This window comes from Lissotriton vulgaris, chromosome 10, assembly GCF_964263255.1.
Source record: "Lissotriton vulgaris chromosome 10, aLisVul1.2, whole genome shotgun sequence".
NCBI lineage: Eukaryota > Metazoa > Chordata > Amphibia > Caudata > Salamandridae > Lissotriton > Lissotriton vulgaris.
In genome coordinates, this window is record NC_141698.1 from 772,258,528 (window position 1) to 772,284,199 (window position 25,672).

The following is a 25,672-nucleotide window of genomic DNA, read 5'->3' on the forward strand; positions in this document are numbered from 1 at the left end:
AGGTGGCTGAGGAGAGAGAAAGAGCACTAGCAAGAGTTCAGCGGGCAGCACCCTGAACGAATATACAGAGCGTGCTGGCAGTAGAGAAGGCCGTAGGCTGCAGCAGGTGTATCCTGAGCCAGGCTGCACAGTGCCACCCTAACCCCATTGAACTCTCTAGCCAATCATGGTTTGGAGGTCATGCCTTCAGTGCACCAATAGCCCCTCCCCCATCCACAGCCCATGCAGATTCTACTCCAGCAGCTCCACTATACAGCCCAGCAGAAGATTTCCTCCACCCACGTCCCTCAGTGCCATGCCATGGTGGCCACTCAGATTACTGATATAGGGAGTGTGGCTATTTAAATGCAGAACACCAGATATGCATTCCTCCGTAACGTCTTGGTATCCAGGGCTAACGGCAAATGGACGCAGTCTACTGGCACACCTGTAATCCTTGGATGCACAAGTGTAATTCACAGGTTCTGCCTGCTGCACATGCAGCCACGAAGATACCCACGGCAGTGGCTAGCAATCAAAGTATGTCCCAGCAAGTAAATCTCCCTTCTGCAACGCCGGTCAGTCACAGCATGGGCAATCCATAAATCTTCCAGGGTAGTTAATGTGCCAGTGGGTCAGCTCTAGTGTCCAGCAACCACCAACATCTATTACCTCAAGGTATGCCCTCTTGTATGCAGCAGAGTACTCCTGCCTTCACACTCCTCTTGCAGCTTCTCCAGCCCTAGGGGTGCAAATGGGCCCCCACGCTCTTCCCAACAAGTGACCATGGTAGCATAGAATGTGCCTTTGCCTGCAAAACCCCAGGATCAAGGGCTGGAACCTGTTACTTTAGGAAGACTTATAGAGCGCATGTACACCCAAGGGTTACTTGGCACTGTAACAACCAGGAGGGAGAGGAGAGACGGCTAGACTAAACAAAAGCTTGCTCAATCAGCTAGGCCTTAAAAAGTGTCCTCAACCTTAGGAAGTTAGGTTCCCGTCTCATCGAGGAAAGTAGAGAGTTCCATAAGATGGGGGCCAGGTTGGTAAGGGAGGATCCGCGAGATCAAGGAGGAACATACTTCCTAATTCTGCTTGCTACAAAGGCTGGAGTCTGGTAATGAACGGATCTGTAAATAATACAAGCCGTTTTAAAAACAGATCTCTGTTTGAAAGGGAGCCGGTGAAGCTTTATTAAGGAACGAGAGATACAAGCGTGTCTTGGTAATTTAGATATTCTGCTTATTGATGTATTTTGAATTATTTGTACTGTGTGTGAAGAAGTTGCAGGGAGACCCAAATACAGAAAGTTTGCATAGTCAAAGTGGGACACAATTACTGCTGTAATAGCCACGTTCAAAGTCGTAGGTGACAGAAGAGGAGTGACCTTCGTAATTAATTTCAAGAGGCATAAGCACTTTGCAGTGACAGCCTTGATCTGGGGGATCATGGACAGTTGATAAAATACCACAACACCTAGGCTCTTAGCAGAGGCCGCTGGAGGAGGAGGAGGAGGTGGAGCACCGAGGTCAGAGGGCCAGTAGGTGTTGGCCCATAGATCTTTCCTGTGATTGACAATACCCAGCTCAGACTTATCAGCATTTAGCTTGAGGGAGTTAGTGCCCATCCAGTTTAAATGAACTTCAAGGTAGATTGAAATTCCTACTGCAATTGAAGCAGTACACGCAAGCTGGAAGATCAGCAGAGTCATCATCAGCGTACCTGTAGAATCTACAATGTTATGTTATGTTAAGCTAGTTTGTATAGCGCATGGCTACCCCAGCAACGGGGCGTCCCAGCGCTTGCGGACATGCCAGATGACAAAACATCCACAGCCAGTGAGAGTGTCTTAGATGGAAGAAAACAGCCAGGTTTTAATTTGTTTTCGAAAGAGCATGTGGTTGGTGGTGACGACTAGCCAGGGCTAAGATCAATGGGCAGAGGTTAAAATTATACAGCTAGGGATATAAATGTGGAGCCATGAGGGACCCTACAGATGACATTGGCCTTAGAAGACGAAACTGGGGCAAGCTGCATTTCCTGTCTGCGTCCTCATAGAAAGAAAGATATACAACTTTGAGCCTGACCTGATAGACCAGCCACCTTCAGACGATCCAGCAGAATCACATGGTCGACAGTATTGAAGGAAGACAATACATCTAGGAGAACTAGTGCAGACAGGACTCCTGAATCCAAGTCCCATCGTAAATCATCAAGGACCGAAAGCATCACTGCTTCTGAACTGTGGGCTGTACGGAAACCAGTCCGCAATGGATGAAGAAAGTCGGATGAATAAAGGAAACAGCTTAGCTCCTGAGTAACAAGACTTTCTACAATTTCGGCTGCATAGGGGAGAAGTGAAATGGAGTGATTATTTTTCAACAACTTAGTCAGACTCCCTGCGTCTTCAGCAAAGGAACTTTTACAAGAGAGTTAAGAGACAGGGACAATGCCATGAGTGAAATATTCGTTGAAAGCGTCTAACAGAGGGTTGGCTGGAATTGTAGGGGGTCAGGGATCCAGCAGGGAACCAGATTTCACCCATTCACAAGCAAAATAAGGGTCTCATACTGGAGCTGGGGGAGCTGTTACCAAATTAAAGGCGACACAGTCCTGGTTCTTCCTAGGTTGTTGAGGGAGAGAAGTGGTCAGAACGCGATCCTTAAAGGATTTCCTTTTCTCACTGAAAAAAGTATTGAGTGTGTTGTGCAACATTTGGGAAAGTTCGATCTTCTGGGCTGCTCACTTAGAACAAATAGGTTTGTTCAATACTTTAAAAGTTTCCCTTTGTTTATTTCCCAGTAAATGAATGCGGTTAGAATAAAAAGAGGATTTGGTGGTGAGGAGCAAGCTTTTATACTTCCTCAACCCCTCGCTAAAACGTTCTATTTCTCAAAAGCCGTAGATCTTATGCCACTGCCTTTCAAGTTGGCATAGCCCGAGTTGCCGCTTTTAATAAATCATTGACCCACGGAGTGCATTTAGAAGGAGGCTGCATTATTGAAGTAGGTTCTGGAACATATACATCATGGGCATGCTGCAGACAGTTAAAACAAATCAACAGAAGCCTCTTCAACAAAGCGGTTGGGGACTGGGCAGGTTTCACGAAGGGTATTAGCTACAGTGGCAGAAGGTGCTTGGGCACACATTACACAATGCAGTATCAGTCCTCAGAAATGCTTCACATTTAATGAGGTGGTGACCTGACCATGAACAAGGGAGGACCAACACCTTCCTAGAGGTATGTTGTGTAACCATACCAGATCCAAAATATGCCCCTAAGCATGGGAAGGTAATGGAACCTGATGCTTGACTTATAAAGAGGACATGAGGTCAAAGAACTCTTCATCCTTGGAATCTGCTGGAGGGCTGTTGTACCAAAAGTTGAAATTCCTAATAACTAGCAGGAGGCAGTAAAGTTGGGCATGCAGTGCTGTAGTCTATGTAGGACCATGCACACTGGACAGCAAGAGGGAAATTATATTTTAATGTCACAATTTCAACTTGAAGAATAGTGGTACAGATCACAACAGATGAGTTGAGGGCGAGCTGGGCGATGATGGCACACCCTCCACCCCTCGTGAGAGCCTCTGTTGGTGTTGAAAATAATACATTGCGAGGGAAAGGCAACTGAGGTATCAGGCATAGACAACTCCTCCTAGGTCTAGTGATTTCTCCAGCAAGTTGCATATTTCATTGCTATGCTTACTCAGTGACCCGGTATTGAGGAGAGCCGTGTGTAGGGAATTATAGGAATTGTTGGTGGGTAGGGTGATGAGAAGGCTGAAAATTGTTACGCAAATTCCACCCTATAATATAGAAAGACACTAAATACTAAACTTAAAAATGAATAATAAGGTGAACATTAGAGAAACGTGCCTTTATTTAATGCACAAATGTGAACATTTGTTTTTTCCGTCGAAGGCTTTAATTTCCATCATTCTCCACTTGCTAGGTCGCAGTATTAATTTATTCTGCTCTACCTCTAAGAAAATGAATGCTTTTCATAAAATAATTGATTTAAAGTTATAAATCGAATTCTAGGACTTGACTTATTGTAAAAAGTGCTGTGTCTTGGGAAGTGTATTCCTTCTTCCCTCACAACATAGGACCTCACTGTACTTTGATGGTTTTCTTTGCCACATATCCACAATGAACATGTGTATTAATGAAAAGAAAATGCCTGCAGGAGCTGACATTTCATGATCTAACCAGGACATACCAGAATTTGAATGTTTCATTTCATAGAACAGCTCATTGTTATATGTTGAGAAACCAGGCAGCTACAGAGTAGTCTTGCTAAAAGCTCTAAAGACGACCTGCATAGATGTAACTTTTGTAATATGCTTGTTGGAAATGGCCCTTCTTGCAGGGTTATCTCCTAACTTTTTTCTTCTTTCTGTTATTTCCTCCGGACCTGCCGTTTGTTTTCGGACTCTTGTCACTTTACCACAGCTATTCAGTGCTAAAGTGCATATGCGCTCTGTGAAATTTCTATTATGGATTGGTGTTTCAATGATCGGCATATTTGATTTACAGGTAAGCCCCTAGTAAAAAAGTGCACGGAGTATGCCAGGGCCTGTAAATCAAATGCTACTAGTGGGCCTGCAGCACTGCTTGTGCCACCCACATGAGTAGCCCTGGAAAGGTAACTCAGACCTGCACACAGTTTGTAACTGCCATGTTGACCTGGCAAGTGCATTCACTTGCCAGGCTCTAATCTTTCAGTTTTTCTACATATTAGTAACCCCTAACGCAGGCCCAAGGTACTCCTGTGGGCAGGATGGCTGTGTATGTTAAAGGTGGGACATGTACTGGTGTGTGGGACATGTCCTGGTAATAAATTACAGTGCATTCCATTTTTCAGTATGGAAAGGCTATCTGTCCCATAGAATAGAATGGGAGTTTATTTAAAACATCTTATAAATATAATTTCCCATTGGGACCAGATAGGAAGATAAAGTTAAGTACGCCTGAACTCAGAACGTTAGCATGCATCTTTTAGTGAGGGTGATTTTTACATTAGGTGTTTGAAAATACCACTTTTACAAAGTAGGTATTTTCTTGCTTATCCATCCAGTGTGCCTCTGCTAGGCTGTGTATTGACTGTCTGACTTTGGTCTGACAGGGGCTGGGGTGCTGCATTCTCTCAGACGGCCACTGGGGGGCAGGGTGGTTGATGAGTGTCCTGCCTTTCATGAATGAGTGAGGACTGGGCTGAATAGATCTGGGGTGCATTCAGGGTAGTGGGAGGAATTTTCTCTAGCACCTGAATAGGCCTGGTCTGCCTTGGACAATCCGGACAACTCCACCTCCTGCCGGGAAGCTGGGCCAGAGAGTACAGAACTGGTTTTGGCTGAGCACAGACACTCCCTGCCTACAGAGAACAAAAGATTTTGCTGTATAAATATTGGGGCCCAGACCCCAAAGATTCAGATTTCTGCTGAACTAAGGAGGCTGCCAGGATGAAGGGCTAGAAAAGCTGTCAGAAGGAACTGTCACTTCGCTGTGTGCTCTGCTGTGTTGGCCTGCTGCTTGCTGCTTCTGTCTTGGCAGGGAAAGGACTGGAGGGTACTTTCATCATCCTGCTGTTAGAGTTTTCTCCAAGGGCTTGAAGTAGAGCTTGCCTTCTTTTGGAAGTCTCATGGATAGAAAAGACTTCAGAGAACTCTTTTGGACCAAGAAGACTGCCAAGAAGAAGAGCTGGAGAAGCTCTGAAGAGGTACTACCACTTTGCTGAGTGCTTTGCTCGGTTGGCCTGAAGGGGCTGCTTCTCTCTTGGGCAGTTAAAGGACCGGAATGAACTTTCTGCAACTTCTTTAATGAGCATCTCCAAGGGCCTGAAACAGAGCTTGGCTCCTGTTCTGAAGTCTCAGGGACTGCAAAGACATTACCAACCTCTGGGTACTGCTTCTGGAACTGCAGTTTCAGCTACCACAGAGAAGGGAAACGCAACTGACTTTGTAGCTGGCTCTGTGTCTTGACGGCACCGCAGGCTGCATTGTTCGCATCTCGCACCGCAACCCTGGTCTCACCGTCAATGACAACCGACCGCTATGTTGCCACGGAGATGCTGCTTGCACCATGACCTGTGGGCACCGCACTCTACACCGCCACGCTTCGCTTCGCCATCCTGGTCTCACAGAGGCCGTCGCTGCTGCTAACTTCGATACCTGTGACTGCATTGTGGCTGGGGGCACCGCTAATGAGTTTCACGATTCACCGCCTCATCTCACACCGCCCTCTTGGCTGACCTACGCCAGCTCCCGCTAACCGACTCAGTCGCCTGCACTGCAACTTGCCAGCACCGCATTGAGCACTGTCTCACCCTGCACCGTAAGCCTTGGTCTCACTAATGCCATCTGGACGATAGTCACCGAGCAGCTGCCTGCACCACATCTAGAGGACACCGCACCCTGCACCACTTCCATTTTGCACCGCAACGGTTGCCATAACAGGCATATACCACCATGTAAGCTGCAACGAGAAAGGTACTGTTACCAAGCCTGTATGCGCTTTCGCTGGCCTGTACCGATATGGTCGGCTGGAATGGTTAGGCTCTGTTTTCAGCATTGCGGTAGACCTGGACGAAGCTACCGACTCGTAAGAACTGTTTTTCAAGTATTCTTGCAAAGCATACCTTTTAAAGTACTGTATGGTGAATTTTTATTGTTCTGTTCTTGTTTTAAGTATATACATTTTGGATATTGTTCTAAAACTGGTGTGGTACCCTCTTGTAGGCTTTTCACTGTATTACTGTTGGTTATGTGCAAATGCTTTACACACTGCCTCTAAGCTAAGCCTAACTGCTTGTACCAAGATACCAAGTGGGTGAGCAGGAGTTATTTTAAGAGTGTAACTCCCTTATCCTGATAAGGAAGAAGGGTCCCTGCATATACAGAGGTGCAGACCCTTGCCAACTAGGGACCCCATTTCTAACAACGTTGTAGCCATTTCTAACCGACTTCATGCTGGCATGAACGTTTACCGTGGTAATCGAGGGTGAAGACAACTGACCCTTGGAAGACCTCTCACCATTAGAGGATAATGATGACATTCACTTGTTTTTGCAGCACGTTTCGCTGCTTTCTATATTATAAGTGTTCCTAGCTAGAGAGACTCAAAACTCTTTTCATGCATCCCTACCCTGCCATGCACCTTGGCACTTTGTTGTGCTAGCCAATCTGGCCATAAACAACTGGTTACAGAAATGTGTTTCTTTTCCTTATATTTTATGAGGAGATTTTCTATTTTATGCCAAACATAGCTACTGCTGGGATTCCTTCCTTCTTGATCTTTTAGATGGTTGCTACTGCAATTGTCAGGAGAGCTCGGCTGAGTCTTCATAACAACCCGTTATGGGGAGTTTGTTCTTCCTCTTAGTTATCCGACTCTGCTCCGAAATCTACTTGCTCTTTTAACGAAAAAAATCTTTATGGGTTCTTGTTAGGTAGATTAGATCCTTTAGTTTAGTATAAAGACAATACCCTGAATGGAACTCGCTGTTTTTATTTCTCTATGCTTGTTCTAACCAATCTATTTTATTATTTTTTGTAAATGATTTGCCACTAATTGGAATAAAGGTCAAAATACAGACTAATCTACTAAATGAGAGATTTAACTGTTAAACCTTCACCAACTCTCTTTATTGACTGAACATCAAATAGGATTATTGATGTCTTTATGTGTAAAGCTCCATTTGAGAACGATGGCAAAGATTCATTGGCTGAAAAAGGCATGGAACTTCTACATTACTTAGGTGTGAAGTTGGCGCCTTCTGTGGAAATTTTGAGAGATGCCCGCGAAGCAGGGGTAAACAGAGGAGAACTGGACAAAATAGAACCAGATTGGGGCGGGACAAGAGAATACTCCGGAGGAGGAATTCTAAGTAAGCCTGCTCTACACAAGGTCTAAGCAACCTATCGATCAAGGGGACTGACCTGTTTTAAAGTGAGAAACTTAATGTCCGAATAGTAAAGAAACAGGCAGGGTCCCTTGCCCCTGGTCCCAAACAGGAGCATATGGGCTTGAAACTGTGCTTCAAGAAATGAGTCACCAAAAGATACCGGCCAAAGTCCCATCCCCCTGCTGAAGCTGCTGTCAGGCAGGTCTGATTCACAGATTCTGAGGAACTGGGTCCACACCATTCATGGTTCAGCCTTTCACTGTTCACAACAGGGTGCATGGTGTTGCTCATCATCCTGCAAGTGTGCAAATAGCTCAGTACATGTGACACTAGATGCTGCTAAATTGTGCTTAGTTCTTTGTACCCTGTTTTATCCAATCAGTGTAAAACCAAATCTCAGATGTCAGGCACCACATGTAGCAGTCTGTGCCGGGATTAAAACACCTTATCACTGAAGGCACTTCAGAAAGTGCCAGTCCATGTTCCTTTGATGGGAAGGAGTTCTGATCATCTTTTTCCCTTGAAGACATTGCCACTGGTCACTGGCAAGGATGACAGGTAGGGTGATGTGATGGCATTAGCGTACCCTCTTCCCTTCCACAATCTAGTCGGTTCAGTGACAGGGTGTCCTAACTTGAAAGCACTTTCCAGTACTCTCCTTTTGGGTCTTCTGTTCATAGGCTTACAATATTGGGTAGAATTGTCCAACTTCATTTCCAGAGATAAACCCAAATTTAATACTACTATACTATAACTGGATTATACATCAGTGAACTTTGGATGGTACTTATTGTGGGTGCTTAACTCCAATTAAAATGCCAGAAAATGCATAAGAGAAAGTTTGTGATTTAAATGCACGCTTTTAAGTAGCAGCGTAGGTGCTGCAGTGTATTATTATGGTACAACATGACTAAAACACACAGACTAAGCCAATAGCTCTCGCATAGGCAAGATCTATTGGCTTTGCCAATGCTTGTTCTAACACTTTGAAAGATGTGGCTGTTAGAAATAGGCTTTGTGCCTGGCTAAGCTATGCACCGAAGGCAGGCAGAACCCACCACTGTAGTTAGGGTAAGGGAGTTACACACCCAAACACAAGTAGTCAGGCTAATCCAAGAGGCAATGTGTAAAGTGCTTGCGTTCGCCACACACGTGCTTGCTCATACCACACAAACGCATGCGCCACACACACGTGTGAAACACATTTGCATGACACACATATGTGCGCACACACGAACACGCACACACACACGCCCCACACACACACAATAAATACACCACAAAAGAGACTCCACATAAAATATAAATATATATATATATATATATATATTACGCTCCCTGTCCCACTGGAAATCAAGGCACTCATGGGCGGGTGCAGTTTGCGGTAATGGGTACCCGCAATAACACTCTTGCTCTGCTTCAGAATTTGTCTCTTCTAAAGAACTGCACTCGTGGGACCAAAGGTTTTGCGGTGCTCACACCCGGGGTTTATTCACAATTATTGACAAACGCGTTTCAGCATACGCCTTCCTCAGTGTCAATTGCATTGTGGAAACTGACCCGGGATATAGCGATAAACAATCATAGACATGGTTGACGGACTTCACTGTTTGGATTTATGTAAACTCGGCAGCCTGGCCGAGAAGGATGCCCCACCTTGGACTGAATCATGGGGCTGAAAGGTCACTGAGAATCGGACCTTCCAGCGCAGTTGAGAGGAATGAAAGGGAATCAGCGTGTTTCACTCCTGTCCACTTGGATATTTATTTTTAAAGAAAAGACACTGTTCTGCAACTGCACCCACAAGGGGAAAACTTCTTTTACAAATATTAAAACTATGGGTTCCAGCATGCCTGAATAATCACTCACCTGTGAGATTCACGTGGGTGAGAGTCACGTGGGGAAGATACGAGCATGCAGTTAATGGCGCCCCTGCAAGTCTGTCAGTTGGAACCAGTGCCATCCTCTGATGAAGGAGCCTCCCGGCTCTGAAACGCGTAAGGAACTTTGCTAATGAAGTGAAATATGCCGGTTCCGAAAATAAAAGCTTTTTCTGGAAGCACTCTTCTGCGTGGGCGTCCTTGCTTCAGGGCAATGTATGGATATATATATATATATATATATATATATATATATATATATATATATATATATATATATATATATATATATATATATATATACGAAAGTATGTCTGTTTGTCCTTTATGCATTACTACACCATTCATCCGATCGCCATGAAACTTTGGGAAGTTGTTTAGTACAGTCCCGCAAAGGTTTCTGGCAAAAAAAAAAAAAGTGTTAAATATCGGCCCCCCAGGGCCCTCATAATCTTTCCAATACTGAACGTTTACAGTTTACGGTGCGACTCGCTTTTGCAATGACCATCAACAAAGCACAAGGACAATTGCTGCAAGTGTGTGGACTAGATTTGGAGAATCCGTGCTTCTCACATGGACAACTGTATGTGGCCAGCTCACGCGTCGGAAAACCTTCTGATTTATTTGTGTACGCACCAGACGGAAAAACAAAAAATACTGTGTATCCACAAGCACTCGAATAAATAAACAGAATTAAAACACTTTAAAATGGTTTCCATATTAAAATGATTAAGTTTCAATAAAAATGACACAATGTAAATTGAATGCTATCATAACAAGTTTCCTTACATTTCCTTTCTTCTGGGATCGCAGCAACGCGCGACGGGTAAGCTAGTAGTATATAAAAACATTCATATGTATTGCATATAAATATAGACCAAAACACCTTAAACTAATAACTACTTTGGCAACTTTCATAACATCACAGTTCGTGCAATAAAGTAAAGACTTATATGTTGCACATGTCATAAAAACACAGATCATAACATCAGGGATGGAAATGCAGCAAGTTAGGTTAGTGGGTGGAAACACAGGAATCACCATGTATCATCACATGTAATGCAGCAGTAAGGTTAGGAGACACATAAAATCAACAACTTTCCCCACTAGCACATCAGTAACAATCAGTGAACGTGATTCCCAGAACACCTGCATGCGTTCCATGTTAAGCACGTTTTTTTTTAAAACAAGATCAAGAATGAAAGGACCAGATGTAGGACTATTTTGCAGTCGCAAAAGGGAACTAAACCGGTTTGCAACCGCTAAAATTGGTGGTGGTATGTACAAACACTATTTTGCAAGTCAATGACTCGCAAAATAGCGTTTGCGACTCCCTTTTAGGAAGGGCAGTGCCAAGGGCGTCCCTTCCTAATTGCGACTCAAACATCAGTATACTATTGTTTTTCAACCGCATTTGCGATCGCAAAACACTTGCAGTTTACCACCTACCACGGACCACTGCCTGCCCTTAAAAATGAAACTGAAAAGTTTAATTTTTCCTTTTTTAAATGCATCCCGTTTTCCTTTAATATTTATTGAAAACGCATTTACATACATGGTGGTCTGCTGATCCCAGCAGGCCACCATCCCTGTGAGTGCTAGCCTTTGGAAATTAGGTCGCATGTTGAGCTTTCCTCATGAATATTGATGAGGCATGCAATTTGCGACCCTACTGGGAATTGCATCCAGTATCTGAGACACAGTTGCACATTCAGTTTAACGAGTTGCAAATTACGATTCGCAATTTTGCACAGTTTGCGACTTGCTAAACTGAATGGCTGTACATCTGGCATAAAGTGCTTGTAAGGTAAAGGACTTTGTGAGAAACACCATACATTGTAATAACACCATAGGAAACAGTATATCTACTTTCCCATCATACTCTTGAATGGTAACCCGGTATTTTCCGACACAGTTTAGTTTCTAACAAATTAGAAACACGACCTGTGGGGCCCAGAAGCCCCAGAACCTTCACTACGGTTTATATGGTTAGTTCACACTGCCCTTACCTGTGCATGTGGCACCCCTCTGCAACTTCTCACTACAGTAGGGTTGTCAATGCACAGAGTACAGGAGGGTTCTCCGTGCCCCGAGTACAGGAGGGTTCTCCATGCCCCGAGTACAGGAGGGTTCTCCATGCCCCGAGTACAGGAGGGTTCTCCATGCCCCGAGTACAGGAGGGTTCTCCATGCCCCGAGTACAGGAGGGTTCTCCATGCCCCGAGTACAGGAGGGTTCTCCATGCCCAGAGTACAGGAGGGTTCTCCATGACCCGAGTACAGGAGGGTTCTCCATGCCCCGCGCACACGAGGGTTCTCCATGCCCCGCGCACACGAGGGTTCTCCATGCCCCGCGCACACGAGGGTTCTCCATGCCCCGCGCACAAGAGGGTTCTCCATGCCCCGCGCACAAGAGGGTTCTCCATGCCCCGCGCACAGGAGGGTTCTTCATGCCCCGCGCACAGGAGGGTTCTCCATGCCCCGCGCACAGGAGGGTTCTCCATGCCCCGCGCACAGGAGGGTTCTCCATGCCCCGCGCACAGGAGGGTTCTCCATGCCCCGCGCACAGGAGGGTTCTCCATGCCCAGCGCACAGGAGGGTTCTCCATGCCCCGCGCACAGGAGGGTTCTCCATGCCCCGCGCACAGGAGGGTTCCCCATGCACCGCGCACAGGAGGGTTCCCCATGCACCGCGCACAGGAGACTTCTCTCACTAACCTCATCTGCACAAACACCTCAAAAAGCCATTCTGTCTGCAAACATCTCTCCCTCGTAAAAACCTTTAATCATGCAGAGGACATCTCCACATTGACCTGTAACAGTGATAGCTCTCTCTGTGCCCTTTACTTTGCACATTGCCCCTCACCGCATAATGCTGACAGACTATTTATCTCTTGCAAAGTCAGCCACCTGTTTTCCTGTTCTGTATGCATGGGACCGCAGTACCCTTTTCCTTATCAGGAAACATTTACTTACTCCCTGGCTAATTAGGTGACATTTATTTGCCCCATCCTCGTACAATCTGTCTATTCCTTTTGCCTGTTCCAGTGGTCTTTCTCTAAACCTTCCGTTTACATATAGTCTTTTATCCCCTTCATTCTGGAAGACAGTGCTCTTTGACACCTAACCCTCTCCCTTCAAAGCCTCTGTCTCCCAATTTAGCCTCTAATCTTCCGTTCACTTTTATCTACTAAAGCTTCACCACATGGGTAACACCAGTATGATCCCAGTCTCATACCCTCTCACCATTTTATCCGAGTCAATTGGGAGAGAAAACATGCCGTCACTAAAATAAAGCATTACATGTAATGGGGTAACCCTGTAACCCTCAGAACCTGGGTGGGTAATAAACTGAATAATAATGGTACTGTCGGTCAGAAATACACAGTGTTTTAGTATTTCAATGATATTTTTTGAATAATTCGTCCCTACTCAGGATACAAAGATAGAGGTACTTAAACCAATACAAACAAACACACTGACCACAAAGTAAACAAGCATTTGCAATGCAATAGGTCTCGCATTAGGAAAGTTTGAGCTATTGGTATTGTAAATGACAAATTTTTTATTTATGTGTTAGTTTTGAAAATAGCGAAATTAATAGCTTTGTCATTTACAATGGCAATAGTTATACCTTTCACAAATGTGACACCTATAGCATTTGTAATGCAATATGTGTTGTATTTACGTGACTTAGATGTATTGATATTACAAATAACAGTGGCTTTTAATTTTTTTTAATAATTAATACTTAAATAAAAGGTATTGTAATTTATAATGGCAATAACTCAAACTTTTGTAAATAACTTTTGTGAAGATTATGTTCAGTGTATTTTATTGTGACGAAAATCCAAGAACAGAAGTGAAATATTAACATCTTTTTGTGACATTTGTAATAAAGCTTGAAACATTGAGAGAACATTTCAACGTGGCTCTTTATTGAACTGTTTGCTAGCATAAGTCAGACACTTTGAATTCTCTTTGTCTTAATCTTTGTATGAAGTATCTGCTTTTGATTTGACCAATGGCACATGGCACTTCGGAGCTGGAGCTGGATACATTATTTCCTACTGGCTAATGCATGTTTTTAAGCTTAGTGATTTTACCGCAACATTTCTCCCATTTAGTTATTTCTAGGTTATCATTTCCCTCCTATTCTCTCTTCCTTGGGAATATTAGAATGGAGTTCAGATACTTGAAAAAAAACTAGTTATGATGCTTTTGGTCTTTTTCGTGGTCTTCTTTGCTACTCGGAGTAGAAAAGAACTGCATGGATTTTCACTAGTGGCTCATGAGGCATAACAGTCTTCTTCTGTGAGACTGCACGTGTGAACACACCACCAGATGTGCTCTTTTATCAGTTTGCTTACTTAGCTAAGACATCATATCACGTGCTACAGATCCTGCTGACTTAACATTTTGGCTTACAACTATGTCATCGTTACTTCTATCCTCAGCACTCTATCAGTTTAGTCTAGTCTGCCTGATGTTTGATACTGCAGTGCAGGTTGATTACATGTGTTAATACACACACAATATGTCTGGCTATGAGGAGGGGAAAGCAGGATGTGAAGAGACAAAGGGAGTGCGCTGCTTAACGCCTTAACCGCGGCGGTTTTTCCGCCACGGTGTGGGCGTTCTAAAGGGTGGGTGGGGCTCCGTCAGACAACAGTGTTTTTAGGGTTGCGTTTAGATTGAGTTACAGATCGCTTTCAAAGACATGTCGGTTCTGTTAATTATACTGATTCAACACCATCTTTTGGTCCCTTTGATTGCTAGAAAAAAGATGCCTTTTTGGTGAAGGTGTGCTGGATATGTAAGTAAATTTGATCAAATAAATAAATTAACAAATAGAAGGGGGACAAGGATGGAAGTGTTTCATGCGAAGCAACCAAGAAAGCGCATTTGGTGCAGAGCCATCTTGAGACCTATAGCTAAAGGTGTTTTGCACCAACTCTTAGACAAATCTATCTGTCTCAGTTATTGGTCACCAGCTGACATCTAATCTTGCATTTCTACCCCTACATTTGATTATTTTCTCTTGATTTTCTACCAGTGTAATAAAGAAAGAGTCACTTATGACAACTTTTAATTTTATACCCTATACAGTTTGTCACTTCGCATTTTATAAATCTAGCTGCTCTTATGTAAGGCGTTCTTCTAGCCTACGGGGTCTGAGTTACACAAAGAAAAGCACAATAAATAAATAAATATTTGCCTTATCTGACTCCACGACCCGAGGACTCCAAGGCTTGGTCTGAGCCCAATGTGCTCACTACAGGCACATAATTTCACTACCATAGTAACTGTTCTATGTATGCATAGTGAGAAAATGGAGGTAGGGTGAAAAGATGTGTCTCCCACGGATTCATACTCAAATGTAGCTTTGGTATCAAAAGACAACGCCAACAAAATGAAACAAGAATAAACTAGAAAAAAAAACGAGAAGAGAAGGGGACAGTAAACTAGAACTAGAAAAATAAACCTATTGTATTGCTTGTACATTTCCTCACTTTGGGCTTAATGACTCTCAGCGATAATGGTAAAAAAAAATCACCCATCCGAACTCCTCGCGCAGAAAAGGTCTGCTGGGAATTGTAGTGTTTTCGGGCCACGCCTCCAAAAGCTGCACGTGGTATGGCGTCGGGAAAAAACTGCAATCCCCATTAGCTCCTCTCCCTTGTTCCTACAGGGCTAAAAGGTGGACTATGTCGCCGCTCGCCTCAGCTGTGAGTGACGCCCTTCCGAGCGCCTGGACACAGACCAGGAGAACAACGGAGAGGAGGAGCAGGAGCCTGGTGGAGAGAGGGAGCTGCTGCACGGTTCGCGGCGGCGGGGGAACGGAGCGGCCTGGGGGTGCGAGGACCTCCCATGGTGTCTGCAAGGTACCCGCGCTCTCTGGTCACTACTGCTGGGGCGGTATACCGGGGCAGAGGCGAGGATAGGGGGGGCGGAGAGGGAGCTAGGCCTCTGCGAGGACTGTGCGCTAGAGTGTGTGTATGCGGGGGGGGGAGGGATTGTCTGTGCGTGTACTCTCGTGTGTGGGCAGCGGCGGCGCGGGGGGGGCTGGGGAGGTGTAGTGTGTGTCTGTATGTGTGCGCTCGTGTGTGTGTCGTGTCTGCCTGCGTGTGCATGTGTTGTGAACAGCCTGCTCTGTGTGTGTGTGCGTGTAGGTGCGGCGACGACGACGGGGGGGGTGTGGCTGTGGCTGTGACTGTGATGTGCGCGGCTGTGATGTGCGCATACGTGAATGCGCGTGCACGCAGTGTAATCCAGCCAAGAGAAGCGCGTGGCAGTTTCCTGTCCTCCATTCCCCCGCGTCAGATAACTATAAGTCTCCAACCCTGGACGCATCCTTCGGATGCGAATTCCAGGGCGAGACCTAAAAATGAAAGTAAATTTTTACTCATACATTTTCATATTTTGAATTTGAAACACAAATTACTCCAATTGCTGTCCCTAAAACACACTTAAAACATACATGACACATAGATTTTGTGCAAAAAATATAGTACACAATTAAAACAACAAGTAAAATTGTTAATTCGTATGAGTAAAAATTTACTTTCATTTTTTACTTTGTGGTCAGTGTGTTTGTTTGTATTGGTATAAGTACCTCTATCTTTGTATCATGAGTAGGGACGAAGTATACAAAAAATATCATTGAAATACTAAAACACTGTATTTCTGTCCGACAGAACCATTATTATTCAGTCTATTTGTCACTAAAATAAAAGTGCCCCACATTAGTGAATTAGGTAGCTATAAAAAAAAGTCACCCATGTATGCTCATCGGGAAGTTTTTTACGTTTTACACGCTGTTTACGCGTTTTTTGTGAAAGACTGTATGGATTTGAGCTTGCTGAAGGCAAAGTTTGCTTTAATATCTGGGATATCAACCTTAAAAACTCCCAAGAGACCATAAAACAGACCCAGAAACAGCCAAAAACCTTCCCCCACGCTGACCAGTCAGGCCAGCCCGTTCGAACTACCAGGTCCGACTGAATGTTATTATTAACCACAAGCCCCATTCATCAAGGAGCCCTCTTTTTGGCCACACCTCAACTGCTTAAGCCACCTCTTCTGTCCTACAGCACACCCCTATACTCCTCAGTTACTCCTCACCCTTGTGTATGCCCAATTCGGCTTCAGGGGTTTCATCATTCAAATACCCTGCCGGAGGGGTGTGGTGGGGCTAGGAAGCTCCTAGTGCTGCAAGGCTGATCAAGGGCCTTTTAACAAATGTGCCACTGCAAGGGCCTGGGTGTGGGAGAAGCTTGCACTGCAGCTCTCTGTGCAGTACCTGATCACAGAGTGAAGGAAGGTTATGCCATTACTCATTCTCAGTTATTTTCAAAAGAGCCCAGCAAGCATGCATTGGGATAGCATATGTTGTGGATTAACTGTGTGCCAGACAAGCTTGCACTTCCATTGCATGCTCTGAGTGTAAGCTTGTCCTACTGCTATGTGTACATTGAGTGTGAAGGACGATTTCCATTGCTGCTTGTGCGGTTAATTTTCAGTTTGTGAAGTTCGAAATGGTGGGCTGAGCATCTGCTGGTGACAACCTCAATAAACCAATGAAACCATGCTGCCCCTCTTGTACGGCCAATGTGCACTTACTACACCTACATAGACAATTCTCCGCATATTTTTCTATCCTTGTTTTGCTCCGCAATTTAATTCCCACTAGTCTTCACTACATAGGTGAAAAATGTGTAAGTGGTGGTGCATGTCCATTGTAGACCACATGCAAATATGTTGGAGATGAAAGGGTAATGAGGGACTAAAGCCCCCATAAGTAGCATTACAGGATTGTCTCGCAAGGAGGAGTAAACTAATTTGAAAGGGGGCCCACCCGCCTTTATCCTGATTTCCTATTTTCGTTCTTGTCACCAGCTATTTTTACTGCATTGGTTCCCTAATAAAGGCTTGGGCCAAATGCTCTAAAACACGCCCCTTATTGGCTAAAAACAGTCATAAGTCATGACATCACTGACCAACTATGCAACAGAAGCTAAATAATTAGTTTGACCATGTTCTTAACATTCACAGAGGACGAATCAATCAATCAATCATTTGTAAAGCACACTACATACCCGCGAGGGTCTCAAGGCGGGGGAAGGGGGCGCTACTGATCGAACAGCCAGGTCTCGAGTATCCTCCTGAAGGTCCGCGGGTCTTGGGTCTGTCGTATGCTCAGTGGGAGGGTGTTCCATGTCTTGGCGATGAGGTGTGAGAAGGATTTCCCACCGGTGGTTGTTCTTCGGATGCGCAGGACAGTGGCGAGTGAGAGGTCGGCGGAGCGTAGCTGGCGTTTGGGGATGTAGAAGGAGAGCAGTCTGTTGAGGTAGGCTGGGCCGGTCTTGTTGAGTGCCTTCTGTGCGTGGGCGAGGAGCTTGAAGGATATCCTCTTGTTGACAGGTATCCAGTGCAGGTTTCTCAGGTGAGGGGTGATGTGGCCGTGGCGTGGTACGTCAAGTATCAGTCGTGCTGAGGCGTTTTGGATGCGTTGTAGTCGTTTGATGAGCTTGGTCTGGGCTCCCGTGTAGAGGGCGATTCCGTAGTCGAGTCTGCTGCTGATGAGGGCCTGGGTGACTGTCTTTCGTGTATCTGTCAGGATCCATCTGTAGATCTTGAGGAGCATGAGGAGGGTGTTTAAGCAGGAGAAGACAGCGTTGACTTTCTTGGTCATTGTGAGCGTTGAGTCGAGGATGATTCCCAGGTTGCGGGCGTGGTCGGTGGGTGTCGGGGCTGCCCCCAGTGCCGTCGGCCACCCGGAGTCGTCCTAGGCTGAAGGGTTGGAGCCGAGGATGAGGACCTCCGTCTTGTCCGAGTTCAGCTTCAGACGGCTGGTCTTTATCCAGTCGGCGACGGCCTTCATTCCTTTGTGGAGGTTGGCTTTGGCGGTGATGGGGTCCTTGGTGAGGGAGAGATTTAGTTGAGTGTTGTCAGGGTAGGAGATTATGTTGAGGTCGTGCTTTTGGGCTACGTGTGCGAGCGGGGCCATGTAAATGTTGAACAGCGTAAGGCTGAGGAAGGATCCCTGGGGCACACCGCAGATGATCTCGGAGGCTTTGGAACGGAATGGGGGGAGGTTGACGCTCTGGGTTCTGCTGGAGAGAAAGATGGTGGTCCAATCCAGAGCCTTGTCTCGGATCCCTGCGACGTGGAGGCGTGCGCGTAGTGTGCGGTGGGAGACTATGTCGAATTAGTATCTACTGCCAGTTTGGTGAAACTGGTCTACTAAAGTGTTATTTATATATTTTTAGTTTTATAAAGCGCGAACTAGACCAGAGAAATCGGGTATCAGATTGCTTTAAATGAGCAATAGTTTTGTTACAGAAGAACACATTCATTTTTGTAAGGCCCGGGGAGATTAAGTGATTTGCCCAGAATCACAGGATGTTTTAGCGTTGTTGAGACTCGAACCCGGTTCCCCAACTTCGAGGTCGACATCTCTAGCCCTAAGGCTACATGCTCTCCCCAACATAAAGAACAATTGGAAGTTTGGACTGCCAATAAGTTGCTGCAGATTAATTTTTATCTGGGTTCCCTACTCCTGCAGAGGAGGATTCAAAAGAATGGTCCTTTGGTACATCATCAGATGATTGGGTATGCAGAACGCCCTCATGTCTCTCATGACGAAGATCGGAGATTAATGGATCCCTGAAGGTCACCTGAATGCAGATCCAGTGATACTAATATACCATCAGATCATTCACCCGCAAAATCTGCAAACCCACTACCTGGCCCGACCTTTGAGCTTACAGGACGTCGGGAACTACCGTGCAATGGCACCAGAGGCATGTTATGAATGTGCTGCACAAACAACTAACAGTTAGACTGAATGTATTTAACAAGGAAGTAAAGAAAGATTGAGTATACATATACATGCCAACAAACCTGAATCAGGTGGGAGACTTACAATTTATTTTTTTAATACAAAATTGTTTTATTTTCAGTGTCACTAGCCTAAAATTTCCTCTGCTTTAATGTCCAGTTCAGACATGGCCATATGCAAATCAGTCTGACCCTGTGCCTCATGGGAACAGTCCAGCACGAACTGCCAAGCCATGTCTTCCCTCGGGTGGCGGAGTGAGCTAAAGAATGATGATGGATTAAACCCAGATCAGTTGACTGGGGGTATGTGCTTGCAATGTTCCACACTCCGTCCATCATCCCCTTTGGTTTTGCTTTGTTCACCCCAAGTTGGCAGGGTATGCCTAGACGTGGGTCCCTTGCTCACTTTGCCACTGGATTCAAGATAGCTTGGCTGATGAGGGCTGTGAGCCCGAAACGGGTCCCAGGGTGCTTGTTTCCAGTCCAGGAAAGACATGGCTTGGCAGTTCGGGCTGGACTGTTCCCATGAGGCACAGGGTCAGACTGATTTGCATATAGCCATGTCTGAAGTAGGGTGGCGGAGTGAGGTAAAGAATGAAGATGGATTAAACCCAGATCAGTTGACTGGGGGAGAGTGCTTGCAATGTTCAACACTCCATCCATCATCCCCTTTGGTTTTGCCCTAAACTGATATATATTCATATTTTGTGACTGCCAATTTCACACCCATAGTGAAGCCCATGAGCAAATGGATCTGTAAATTGGCAATCTCATTTGGCACGATTGCAGGCCAGCCAACTAATAAGTCGAAAGATTGTAGCTTAAGGACACAGGGCCTGATTGCGATGACTGTTGGATCACCACGACAGCCCGTTGGTGGCGATCCCACCATTATCGCAATTAGAAGTCCCGCCTGCCACATTAGGATGGTGGGTGGGCAGATGGGTGGTAGTCCGAGAGACAGACCGCCACGGATCCGACTGGCTCAAGGAGCCCGTCGGAGGGAGTTGTATTTCCTACAATGGTGGCTGTGCCTGCCAGGCACAGCTGTAGGGATTACAATGTTCCTTGCTGCCCGCTGTTTCATTACGGTTAACCCGCCATGAAAAGGCAGATGGAAAGGGTCTTTCGGGGTCCCCCTTCCTCCCTGGGCCTCCGATGTGGGTTTTGGGTGCCCCCTCCTACATATCCCTGCATCATGTAGCAGGCAACACATTGTGCCTGCCACGTAGTGCAAGGATATGCGTAGTGTCCCCTTTTTGTTCTGCGGTATGTGCTGCAGCCAGCAGCACCCACCACAATACAAAACATAGGCATTGGGACTGCTGTGTTGGCGGTCGCATCCTAAAGCCTATGACGGGACCACCGACAGCCTGTCAGGCGGTCCTATTTATGCAAGAATGGCGGGCGGTCCCATTTATACAAGAATGGCAGTTGGACAAAAGTCCGACCGACATCCTAATCAGCCCCTTATTTAATACGTCAGAATCTGTGAAAGCTCAAAAACAATTCCTTGCAATGGAGGTAAAAAATGTCACACAAAAATTAATTTCATTATTCAGTTCATTATCTAGTCCACCAGAGTGAAAATGATGCATGTCTGCTACCCGATTATGAGGGGGGGGGGAGGGGGGCACTATATTTTCCCCACTCTTGGTAGAAGTTAATATTTATTTCCTCTAACCAGGGAGAATCCAATACCAGTCATTCCAAGAGACATTTTTGACATGTAATATTTAAAATGTCGCATTTGTGTAAGCACAACTTGGATGGAAATGTAACGGTCCGGACAACATAAAAATATGTTGCATTATAGAATTTAATTTTCCCCTCGGGTATACATATTGTTGAGCATTCTATAAAATTACAAATAGATCACACTTTCCTTGTTGTAGGGCCAGACCAGTAAATGGAAACTGCATGCACTGAATATCACCCCCCCCCCCCAAAAAAAGTTTAAAAAAAAAAAAAAAAAAAAAAATATATATATATATATATATATATATATATATATATATATATATATATATATATATATATATATTTGGCTCCAAACTCGTAGTCCAATGGCGCTCTTGTCACTGGTGCCGACTACAAAGCAGAGCCCCGCTTTCATTACATCTCCAAAAGCTATCAGCCGATAGCGTAAGTCAGCACTCAACAAAGGATGCGTTTCGCAACCCACTGTTGCTTGATCACCGTGATCAAGCAACAGTGGGTTGCGAAACGCGTTGGTGTTGTGCGATGAATTGCTGCTTTTCTGAAAATAAACCGTGATAATTGGGAAAACGCATCCTTTGTTGAGTGCTGACTTACGCTATCGGCTGATAGCTTTTGGAGATATATATATATATCGTAAGTGACATAAAAATATAAAAAGGTTACCAAGGAGCTAAGAAGGCTGGATTTAAGTCATTGCGAAATTTGAGTTCATACGCCTAACACAAGAACTTTGGCACAGAAGAGGTTAAACAAACCACCCAAGTGACACAGATCCCATTCCAAAGACACCTGTACCACAGATCTCTTGGAATAACTCAGATTCTCACGAAGCTTTATCTGGCCCTGCTACTCACAGTATTCTTTTTCAGACATATAAACACAGCTAATGGAGCACATAATATTCAGAACATATTTAAATATACTTTTCTCAGATGAAGCAATCTTTAACGAAAGGAACATAACCATGCACAGGAATGAAAAGCATAACTCGCTATTCCAAATGGAAGAAATGAATTAGTAAACGGATTGAAAATCGCCCCGAAAATAAAAATAGAATCCACCGGTTTACTTCCTATGAGTGAAAACGCAGATTGCTAGAGCTAGAGAGAAAATATAACCACATTTTCGTTTACAACTACAAGAAATGTTCGCATTGCAAGACTTAACGCTGTAAAAATATTAACAAAACTACAAAAGCCAGCCATGCTATTAGAAATGATCAATTAGTCAGAAATATTTTTGATTACCTTAGGATGTTACTGTGAAGAAAAGGGTCTTGGAAACCATCAGCGGCGATAACCGGCTAAAGGGTCTTAACCAATCCAAGTAAACCTCCTTTACCAATCACGGGGCCAGCGGTCGGTTACTGTAAAAATACAATGGAAACAATTAGAAGTCAAATGGCAAAGGTATTTAATTCGAAACACTTTTTTTATGACATATTCTTCCCCATTGTCATTTACATTCCAATGTCAGAATTGTTTTAATCCACTGCTGTCCACCCTTTCTGCACTCCTTTCCTGTTCTCCACTCTCTTTCTCTGCTGGTCATTCTCCACCAAAGAGGACCTCTTTCCCAGCCATCCTGTTCGCTACCTCTGCCATATATTACTTTCAGGTCATCACTCTCGTCCAACACTTGCATGCCCCAGAGAAGAAAAATAAAATGGTAATACAGTTAATGTATTACCATTTTATGTTTCAATAACCGCGCTCCGATACGAGCGTCAGGACAGGGGTAGGGCAGTAGCTGACTGGCAGCAGCAGAAAGAAGTTATGGGCAGGGCACTTGTGTTGAAAGTGCGCATGTCCTTTTGGCCGTCTGTCTTGCGACAGCCAGCCAGACATGCACACTTTAAGTCTCTTAACCCAGCTGTCTTGGACTGCTGGGTTTAGACTGAGAAAAGGCCTCCAGTGCTCTTTGGAGCACTGAGAGAGCCTGATCCATCCAACCATGCCAGCACCAGGATTGGTCGGGGAGTTGCCAGGGGCCTGCGCTGGAAGAGTGAAGGTCCCCGAGCGTGAGCTCGGACATTCCGCAAGTTTTCTTTCTTTTTTAAATTTTAATATCTTAAATGTGTATTTAATGTGCACCAAATCGCCAACATGCTTTATATTACCGTTTTAAAGTTATGATAATATTATGCATATCAGCAATGTTGTTGATGTAATGTTGCCCTGTGCCGGCAGCCACCACCCATTTGCCCGCCCCACCACTCCCCGCAGGTGGCAGTCACCACTGACTAAGTTTGTTAAGCAGTTACTACTGACGTATGTGACCTATATGCCACAAGTCCAATTCCAGAAGATCTAACTCAATATTTCATCCCTCTAGCCCTCCCCTCCAGAGTTGATAAATTGAATACCATTAAAACAGGCAATAGTATTAAAGGTCACAGAAAAAAAAGTAAAATAAAGTAAACATTCCATTCTGACCGACCTGTGAAAACACCACATTCCACAAAAGTGACATAAATTTGCAAACAGCTGTACGACAAACAGCTGAGCACATTCAATATTTCACAAAAGTCCACGAGGGGAACGTTATTAAATACCCACCACCACCCAAACAAAAAAAAAATCAGATCCTGCCAGAGGTTGTTTTAGTCTTCAACAGCAAAGTTAAATGAAAATAAACTTAAGAAACACAATGTATAAAACTTCTGTTTAGGGAAGACAAACAACATAACTCAATTGTTGATGTAGCCCAGGCTTATTTTCTTGCAAAATATCAGCGTATGTATTTCTAGATTCAGTATGCAATTATTCACATGATGAAGACGATTGTTGCTACAAAAAACAACAAACACCCTTGCATGGCTGAGTCATAGTTTTGCTGTACCCAGCAGAGCTGCTGTAATTAGTTTTTATAGACAGCACATTGTAAATCTTCCAAAAAATGGAAACGCTGCCCTAATTAAGTTTTTGCTAGAGAGTGGAATATACTAGAGAACAATGTGGGAGTAGCTGTGGCAAGGAGGCTTATACTAACCGAGCAGTAAGGGCATTTCCCAGAGAGACTGCAGGTTAGGGCGCTTCTTCCAGAGCAGGATGGGCCGCTATCACCCAGCAATGGCCGGGGGACCTTTTCAGTCGCTGGTCCCTGCAGGGACGGACTGGCTTGAACATTAAAACGGGTGCCTTCATATTATTAATTTATTCCTTGAATATGCTGTTCTATGATTGGACCAACTATTGTACTGCTCCTTTTTATTTCTACCTTCGATTGTATCACCTTATATTGTATTTAACTATTTTTTCTCTTTTTAAAACTTCATAAATCTATTGAACAAAAAACTGGTGCCGACGCCTGTGGCTGGACTACCAGCTTTGCAACGCTTACTTCTATAGCTCTCCTTCGGAGCACAGGAACCCGAGGCTAATCCCCGCGGCGCGGGCTCTCCTGCGAGCTGCACACCACGCTTAAAAGCTTCAGCGTGAAGCCCATTATACATTTCATCAACAATTCATGAAACACAAGGATGCATGTTAAATGCTCCCTTTCCCTTCCATGCCTTCAGTGCCGGAGATCAGCAGAGCTCCAGTTCAAGAGAAAAGGAGAAACAGACACAGTTCTTTAGAAAACTTGGAAGCCGACAGAGAAGCATAGAGTTTAAGGAAGTCTTGTAATCTCAGCACTCTAAAATACATATCAGATTAATCACCAACCAATGAAACAAGATTCATCCTACTTCCTACTGGGGGTGTGGTTACTTTTTCTACTGTACTCATTCTTGTTTCCTTATTGTACCTCACAGTCCTGTATTTCACCTCAGTAGGTCTTGCTGCAACAAACATAACAAGAGACACAAACGCAGCAGCAGGAAGTCATCATCATCAAATAAGCTTTATTCGGCTTTTGACCATAAAAGCAACACAAAGAAGTGCATACATGCAAAAATAACTCAACATAACATTGCCTAATTAAAAGAAAATAGATTTAAACCCAACTAAAATAGTTTAGCATATCAACGATTCAAAATAATAACCCAAAATACACAGAATCCCCCTTTTTCACCCGCTGTTATGGTGATTCGGTGCTCGGGGACCAGGGTAAAAGTCATGCAGGTCCCAAATACAGATGGAGCCATCTCCAAGTTTGGGCTGGGTAGATCGCAAGTAGGGGGCAATGTTCCTGTCTTTAAACTTAACCAAAATCAAGTCCCCCGGAACATTTTTGGGCAGATGACCAAGCCACCCCACCCTTCTGACGCTCAGTACCCCACCGTCTAGCGCAGAAGGTAATGGTCTATTGTTTTTGAGCCAAAAGATGGCTTTGCTCAGTAGGTCCTGGTGCAGTTCACGTTTTCCCGGTCTGAGTGCGGGGACCCCAGAGAGAACGGTGA

The 25,672-nt window shown here is 44.7% G+C and overlaps 1 protein-coding gene across 1 annotated transcript in view; it reads right to left on the reverse strand.

Moving 5' to 3' along the window:
- Window positions 1-25,672, reverse strand: part of OSBPL3 (oxysterol binding protein like 3) — a 909,495-nt gene that overhangs the window by 753,734 nt on the left and 130,089 nt on the right. The window contains exon 2 of the mRNA XM_086941688.1: window positions 22,575-22,693. The gene's annotated coding sequence lies outside the window, so the exon portion shown is untranslated. The remainder of the gene's footprint in view (window positions 1-22,574; window positions 22,694-25,672) is intronic.